Source organism: Ursus americanus, chromosome 11 (assembly GCF_024610735.1).
Source record: "Ursus americanus isolate L20-20 chromosome 11, mUrsAme1.1.p, whole genome shotgun sequence".
In the NCBI taxonomy this organism is placed as follows: Eukaryota; Metazoa; Chordata; class Mammalia; order Carnivora; family Ursidae; genus Ursus; species Ursus americanus.
This window is the reverse complement of record NC_142137.1, coordinates 12,983,859-12,989,858: the sequence shown is the minus strand read 5'-3', so window position 1 is coordinate 12,989,858 and position 6,000 is coordinate 12,983,859. Positions and strand designations below refer to the sequence as shown.

The 6,000-nt window shown below is 37.4% G+C and overlaps 1 pseudogene; it reads right to left on the bottom strand.

Annotated features, from left to right (window-relative positions):
• Positions 1-3,245: 3,245 nt before the first annotated feature.
• The window catches only part of LOC148109242 (activator of 90 kDa heat shock protein ATPase homolog 2 pseudogene), a 65,224-nt pseudogene continuing 62,469 nt past the window's right edge, over positions 3,246-6,000 (bottom strand).

The following is a 6,000-nucleotide window of genomic DNA, read 5'->3' as shown; positions in this document are numbered from 1 at the left end:
TTTTATGGCAGCCCTGAATTCACATGACAATCTACAGAGGTCCATCCTGGGGTCTCTAAGAACACCATCTGACGAGGAGTTGCAGTCCACGGTTTGCACTGCACAGCCAGCTCCTCACTTGTAAGGATGCGGGTAATTCCTGATAAGTGTCCAATTGTCATCTTGAAATAGGGGACATTTGGAGCTGTACGGGCTCCTATAGTAAATGATTAATGTGTATTTTTCTGATCCTGACAGATTCCCAAAGAAGAGCAGATTGCTACCCATAAAACGAAACAACGTCAACATGGAATTACTGGAAGAATCCGAAAGTCTTTGCAGAAATGCTGTGCTTACTCCAATGTTTCTCAAAAACCAGCTATTTTAAAGGGACCAGGGTCAATATAAATGAAATAAATGGAGGCTAAGATAAAATATGTCAGAAAATTTGCCGAAAGGTTATTTTAAGGTGGCATGTTAAAAACAATAATGGGCCATTAGGCTGTCTTGTTAAAGGCATTAAAGTCACAGGCACAGTGCATGAGTCACATGGGCAAGATTTTCCACTTTGTATATAAGAACTTCAATATTGAATTTCTGATAAAAGTAAAATGTTACCATTTCTGTGTATATTATTATAAATACTTAAATTGTAGTCAGAGGAGTAAGCAAAGTATTCATGCCTCTAGAAATGTGCTATCAAAATGCTACACATTATAATTAACATTACAATACAGACTTTAATGTAATTTTTCTTGATAATTAAGTATGCATTTTTAAAAATCTTCTGGCTGATCATTTTACATGCAGGCACAAGCAAGCATCCCATTCTCAAAGGCATTAGTAATTAATTTACTTTTAAAACAACATTTGAGCATCTCCAATGACTAAAATAAGGTACTAGATAATTTAATGATCTATAAGAAATGGTTACCTCACCTTTAAGGTAGAATTGGAGACAGATGCTTGATATATGAGGTATATGCCCTATGAGCCTGGCTTCATCGATTTTGGGCATTGCTAAATCTCCGGAACCCACAACAAAATCTACCACAGAAGAAACTCAAGCAGTATTTGTTAAAAGAAGTAGTGATTAATACATTCTTATTGTTTGAAAAATTACTTGAATAATAAATTCTTAGCACCCTTTTCTGAATGTTATGCATGATTTTGGAGGCTATATCTTAATTTACTAATTAACTTGTTTTATTTAATTTTGCAATAATTAACCTTGAAGAAATCTTACTCCTATTAACTCCTTATGGGCAGTTGATAATAAAAAGTACTTTTTTTTTAAAGATTTTATTTATTTATTTGACAGAAGGAGACAGACAGCGAGAGAGGGAACACAAGTAGGGGGAGTGGGAGAGGAAGAAGCAGGCTCCCAGCGGAACAGGGAGCCCATTGTGGGGCTCGATCCCAGGACTCCTGGATCATGCCCTGAGCCAAAGGCAGACCCTTAATGACTGAGCCACCCAGGTGCCCCAAGAAAAAGTACTTTTAAGGGACATGGAACACTTTTGTGGTGAATGTGTTGCTGAGAAAATTTGCCTTTGCGTTTTTGAATGTATTTATTTGCTTTCTGTTTGTTTACTTATTTTGAGTTTTAGATTATTAGTGGCATAACATCAACAATAAAAAAGACGCCATGTAGATAAAGATACAGACATGGATAACTTCCATTTCGGTATGACTCTCATGACATCTGGTTAAACCACCTACTTCCTCCTGATGGAAACTCAGGATCTTTAAATGGTTTTGGTTATTTTAGTTAAATATCTTATAATAGATATACCATATAGGAATTTTTTTGCTTACAGTATTTATACTGTCACACAATGACTATGTAATTACTTTCTGAATGTCTTGCGTTGTCATATTTTTTAATCTTTATTTTCCATCCAGCAGCGCTCAGGAGTTGGGAAGGAGCTGACTTGTAAGTCCTGTGCCCGGATAGCGCCGAGTCCCAGCGGGCAAGCCGTCCTATGCGTACTTTGGAGCTCTGTAACACAAATGCATATCTTGGATGGGCTGAGGGCAGGGGGTGTTTGGAGAGTAAAAGAAAAAAAAAAAACAAAAACAGAGTATGGCAGAAGACTCCAGATGCTAGAGCTTACAGAGGCTTTCATTACAGGAAACCCGTATAAATGATGACGGTACACGGAAAAGACGTGGAAGGCAGAAAAAGGATACGGGATCACGAGATACGCATCTGTACTCAGAACATCACGGGATCACGAGATATGCATCTGTACTCAGAACATCACGGGTGAGATTACTGAAAACAACTGTTGGGAGTTTTGTGATTTAATCCCATTGACTGGATCACTGAACAGGACATTTTTCACTTCCAGGTTCGTGTTTTGGCTGACCTAGGAAATCTCATGGTTTTGCTTTGTGACACACGCTTTTCGGAAAAGCTGTTATTTCTGCTGCTCTGCACTGCCCTGTCTCTCCTGACCTGCTGGGCTTCGGCAGGATTTAGAGTTTCAGAGCAGCCAGCAAACACAGGGAAATGATCCAGTGCGGTGGAGCTGGAACACCGGCGATGACAGTCCGTTCCGGTGGTGGTGGTGGAAGGGAGAGGGGCTGCCACCCAGTGTTTTCATAGTGCCTATTTCAGACAGCATCTAAACTGACAAAGGCGGGTGGGAGTGGGACAGGGAAGAAACAAGAAAAAAAAAATAATAATAAAGGATTCCATTTCCTTGAGGGGTTAAAAATAATTCAAAAGTATCTGAGAAAGCTTAGGTATGGTAATTCCCTATTCCAAACATACATAAGTCACAGGCAACCTTATTCTTTGGTTTCTAGGCACTTTTTTGAGTTTAGCACAATAGGGAGAAGAAAACTGGAGGTTAGTGAATTCAGTGGGGCAAGAGGTGAAGAGGACTAAATTTCAGTCAAGACAACAAGGAGAGTACAAAGAATGCAGATTCTCTTTCATGTGCTTTGATCGTCTTTCCTGTTTTACCCTTAATGAATACTTTCTCAAAACTAAAACTAAAACACTGCATTCTATTAAGTTCTGCTCGTCCTCCTAGGGAATTCTGAATGGGTAAGTGTGTGTTTCTCATCTACGGATACGACTAGATATTTTCATGTGCAGGGCTCACGCACACATGCATGCTCCTGTGTATTTTCTTTTACTGGGATCAGGCAATGGTCAAGAGAAAGAGGGAAAAGTAGTCCACACTGAAGACCAAAAGCAAATGTTAGTTTCCTCAAATTGCGTTTACAATTCTAGTGACTGGTACTGACCAAACTCAGTCCGGTGTATCGGAAGGTTGGCAGTCGTAGCATAAGATCACAGACGCGCTTTGAGAAGCCAGGAAGAGGAAGGCAGGTAGACATTCCCATTCATCCACCTGGTACTCCAGACAAAGCTCTGCAGCAGCCCCACCAAGCAGCTCCTCGCAGGTAATGGGCTGACAGGGACACTGAACAAGAAAGAAACATTTCTTGTCAACAATTAAGGTGCACCATGTGGTCATACCCAGGGTGAGATTTGGTTTTTCATTCGAGATAACGTGCCCACAAGGTCTCATATTATTCTAATTGGAGAATAATGAAATAAGAGATGTTATCCCAAATGCCTTTGATTTGATTTTAGCAGTTTGCTTATGCTTTACACAAAGGCCACACGTGTATGCCCTCACAGTGCATAAGCACACATTACTCAGAGCCGTATTACCAATCCTTGATGCTAGTCACAGCTTGCTTACTCGCGGATGGACCTTTGCCATTGTAGAAAGACGCTAATATATACATGGTCAGCGACTGTGCTCACTACAAATAAGCTCTCTCCAACTAAATGATTTAAATAATCATATTAATAAATACATGATACCCGTACGTACAAGTCACCTTTTCTCCCCCACTGATGGCTTTGATTACTTTGACAGACTAAGATACGCTAATGATACAAATTAGGAGCAAGAAGAATTAAAAGGGTGTTTAACTCTGATGCCAGGCTGTCAATTTCCTATAGTGCTACCAACTTACAGATAGATGATTAAAATTGTTTCGTTTAGGAATTTTGAATATTTTAAAAATTGAATGGGTTTCTGGGGGAGGAAAAAAGAGAAAAATCTATGCTTAGCTAATTAGACGTCCTATTTGATTTAACAATAGAACAGGATTATTCTTTGAACATTAAGCTCATCCTGCATTACTCTAAGAGCCTACATTTTGCTATTACAAAATGTATTTGCAAATTTTACTGTGTATTTGGCTCATTCCATATAGTTGATATTATTCATATATTTTCTTTAATTACAAATTTATATAAAGAAAGGGTCATTTAATCCTTAATTTGTTTCTAAAGTAATTATTTCCAAAACAAGATGATAGATACTGTGGGTAAGTCCCAGACACATGAAATATGGTTTCTTTCTCTGAGGGACTAAAAATCTAGCAGAAAAAAATGGCACATGCACACAAACAACCATATAGTATAGAATCTTCTGAGTGACGTAATAGTATCCATCAAGCACTTGGATTGCAAGAAAAACAACCATTTGGGTAGAATCCGCTGAGTGACGTAATAGTATCCACCAAGCACTTGGATTGCAAGGAAGTAGTATGAAACTTGGATTCTTCAGTCAGTGTAGTTTTAAGCCTTAATTTTGTCACTCTATAATTATCACCACCTTGAGAAATTTACTTAATTTATTTGGATTTCTATTGTATTATCTGTATGATGAAGTAAATAATACCTATCTCTCAGGCATGTGTGAATATTAATTGAGCCAACACATGTGAACTATTTAGAACAGAGACTGGTAATAGTAAGCACTTTTATTACACCCAATGGCTACTCCAAACATCAAATGTATCCCTGTGGTTTTACCAATATCCTTCTTGCACTATACACTAGACTATAAATTGTTTGAGGTCAAAGACTTTATCTTATTCATTGTTATATCCTCACTGATCCAATAGGAGTTCAATAAATATTTATTAAATGAATAAATGAAAAGATGGATGAATGTTTGATAATCAGTTGGTTAAATAATATTTAGTTGCTTAGAGGCTCTAGCAAGATCTGCATCCTCATCTCTATGGAATGGTCATGTTCGTTGTCTGAGGATACAATATTAGAAAGGATTGTAGGAGTATAGAAAGAAGTAGAACCCCTATTTATACTGTCAAATAAGTTGAACCAGTTCTGAGGGTCACTGGAGTGACACACTACTCTCATATTCTATGTGTTATAATAAATGTTAAGAAAATAAAAACACTGAAAAAAAGTCAGAAAAAAAAAATCAGACATTGCCTAAATAAATTAGCATTCTTCAGTGAGTATAGCTGAATGAGGATAGAGTAATGCAAAGAGCCTCAGTACGTAGGATGTCAGAGGCCTCATAGTCAATCCCCTCTGAGAGTTCCATGACCCTGGACAAGTTACTTTATGTTTCTGAGCTTTACTTCTATCATGTGTAGATAGAAAATGGATTACTTAATCATCTTCACTTTTTCTTCTAAGTGCAAAATTCTGAGGCATTTCACTTACTTTTCTTATTTATCTGAATTGTAGAGGAATGAGTTTGCTTAGTTAAAGGATTATTAAAGTACGTGGTGGACTTGAAGACAGAAAGAGCTGATGACATTTGCAGCCCAAATGCAATTTTTGTTTTTGTGTGTTTTTTTGTTTTATTAACTATAAGGCTAGTTCACTCAGCAATTAAAAAAAAAAACAGTTGAGATATTCCGAACCACCATATTTCCCTAGAAAATGTAATAGGATTAAAACTAAAATTTTGTTCTTTAGCTGGACAAGTTATAGACCTGTGTTTTTTTATAAAAAAGAATTACACTCTGATTCAATTAACAATTATTTAATAAACCTTTAGATGACATAAAGTCAAGAGTACCTTCATCCATTTCAGTTTACCAGGCACATTTACGCACATGATTTTACTATTTCTCACAACTATACAGAAAGATCAGTGTGTTTTCAATTTCTTTGTTGTACCTTTCCACCCCTCCCCATCCCCTTCTCTACTCCTCTAGACCAGC